Raw genomic sequence first — 3088 nt, forward strand, 5'->3', positions numbered from 1 at the left:
ATCATGAGTAGTGCACAGGTGTACCTCAGACTGCCCACAACAAAAGGCCACCCTGGAATGTGCAGTTTTGTCTCACAGCAAAATGCCACAGATGCCACAAGCAATGAGGGAGCGTGCAATTGGCATGCTGACAGCAGGAATGTCAACCAGATCTGTCGCCCGTGCATTGAATGTTCATTTCTCAACCATAAGCCGTCTCCACAGGCGTTTCAGAGAATATGGCAGCACATCCAACCGGCCTCACAACCGCAGACCTCGTGTAACCACACCAGCCCAGGACCTCCACATCCAGCAGGTTCACCTCCAAGATCGTCTGAGACCAGCCACCCAGACAGCTGCTGGAACAATTGGTTTGCACAACCAAACAATTTCTGCACAAACTGTCAGAAACCGTCTCAGGGACGCTCAACTGCATGCCCGTTGTCCTCATCGGGGTCTTGACCTGACTCCAGCTCGTCGCCGTAACAGACTTGTGTGGGCAAATGCTCACATTCGATGGCATCTGGCACGTTGGAGAGGTGTGCGCTTCACGGATGAATCATGGTTCACATTGTTCAGGGCAGATGGCAGCTGAGAATGTCCCAGTTCTTGCATGGCCAGCATACTCATCAGACATGTCACCCATTGAGCATGTTCGGGATGTGCTTGACCGGCGTATACGACAGCGTGTACCAGTTCCCACGAATATCCAACAACCTCGCACAGCCATTGAAGTGGAGTGGACCAACATTCCACAGGCCACAATTGACAATCTGATAGACTCCATGCGACGATGTGTTGCACTGCATGAGGCAAATGGTGGTCACACCAGATACTGACCGGTTCTGGGTCCCCAGACCCCCAATAGCGCAAAAAACTGCACATTCCAGGGTGGCCTTTTGTTGTGGGCAGTCTGAGGTACACCTGTGCACTACTCATGATGTCAGATCAGCATCCTGATGTGGCACACCTGTGAGGTGGGATGGATTATCTCAATATAGCAGATGTGCCCACTACCACACATTTGGACTGATTTGTGACCACTGTTTGGGAGGGATGGTTATATTGTGTATCTGGAATGAATTTTAGGTCTCTACGTCCATCCCATGGGGAATGGGAGCAGTAACAAAGGTGTTGCGTTTATATTTTTGTTGAGTGTATATGAAACAGATGTCAAATGCATCCCTCGTGGATGACATATAGTCATCTTGAGCCACAAACAACATCCGTGTAACAAGGTAGAAGCCACAATCAGTTTTTGGTAGTGACTTTTATATAACCTTTATTTTTGCAGTTAAAAACAATCTCATTAACATTAAAAATGTCTTTTGTAAGAGTAAGTTGGCCAAGAGGACAGCAGAAATGGCAGCAAATATTACAATAGTTCTTTAAAAATATTTTAAGTAGGGATAAAGGACCGGATTGGTTATAATGTAAGTACAATAACACAGAGTTGTGAAGATACTTGAAAAACTGATAATTTTTTAATTCTCTATATAACCCCTTTGTAAACCCTGTTCACCGAAGTCTATTTACGAACATACATAAAGATATTACACATAAAAAAAATACACGGAAACATTGGAAATCACTTTTTGGCAGACACTCACTTTTTGGCACAACACCGGCTTTAAAATCGCATGACAAAAATATCATACACATAAAAAAAAACTGCATCACCAACGTAGCCTGGACAACATTTGCTAGTTAGATGAAGTCAGCTATCTCATCGTAGCATGTTTATTTGCATATTTATAATTATACGGTTCTTGGAGTGAGTGCATACACTCATGAAGTTTAGTAACTTCAGGTCACTGCAACAAGCCCAGGTACAGTTTACCGACGGATGGGTGCAGGACCTTGAAATGCACCGTGTAGAAAGTAAAGACCATCGTACGTATCATAAGTTTACCAGTCTCACAAATCGTCTTCATAAATACACATTCGTTAACTGTTTATTAATAGGACCTTTGAGCTCAACGGTAATTAATTAGTAGTGGAAATAATTTCAGGTACGCATCACAGAAATGTAGCAGTGACAATAATATTGTATGTTGTAATCGCACTGGGCAATTAGTGATACAAAAAACCTGTTTTATCCTGTGAATAAAAGTATGTGTTTTTGTCAATGTACCATAATAACAGAAGCGAAACGCAATATTGTGTCAGGACAATTCACTGTTTATACACAATAAACAAAGGAGCATAGCGCGACAATTTCTGTTCAGCGCCAGACTTGCTTGTAACCTATATCACCAATTATGTTAAGAAAAATGACGCATTAACTACAACAGCAGACTGACCTTTGTGGAAATGCTTGGAGCAGACTAACATGTGAGCTGGAGTGTTCTGGGACGTTATATTTGGTCTTTGAATGGCTGCAATCCAGTCCATCCGTCACCTCTTTGTTACTTCGGAAACACGGCTTGAACAATTTCTTTTCAACGACGTAATCCGATAACAACCGATCTCTTTACCCGTCGGCTTCCCGTGGCTGTCATGCGACCGGCTATTGCAGTTAATAATACAACAGCTTCTTGCCATTTTTTGTGTTTCTTTTTATCGCTGTGTAACTGATTTCAATTGAAAGCCTGCGTGCGCTAGTACCTCTTGCCACGAGTTCCCAGAATCCTTTGCGGTTCTACCCCGGAATGACGTCACATTTTCAATCTCTATATAATATACATGTTAAATTTTATATTTGGGGTGAAATATCAAGTCTTTTCAAGTAAACCGGTTCAAGTCCAATTCAAGTCCCAAGTCTTAGAACGTTTTTTCAAGTCAAGTCTAAAGTCATAAAATTAATGACTCGAGTCTGACTCGAGTCCAAGTCATGTGACTCGAGTCCACACCTCTGCACCTGATATAGGGTGTTGATGTCATTAGACCACACCCCTTCTCATTACAGAGATGCACATCACCTAATATGCTTAAATGGTAGTAGGCTTTCGAGCCTATACAGCTTGGAGTAAGACAACATGCATGAAGAGGATGATGTGGACAAAATACTCATTTGCCAATAATTCTGCACTCCCTGTATGTTGATTAGGCTATTACGCTGTGTTATTGGGAAAATGGTGAATATTACAGTGGGAAAATGAGCATACAG

This window comes from Astatotilapia calliptera, chromosome 6 (genome assembly GCF_900246225.1).
Source record: "Astatotilapia calliptera chromosome 6, fAstCal1.2, whole genome shotgun sequence".
Taxonomy (NCBI): Eukaryota; Metazoa; Chordata; class Actinopteri; order Cichliformes; family Cichlidae; genus Astatotilapia; species Astatotilapia calliptera.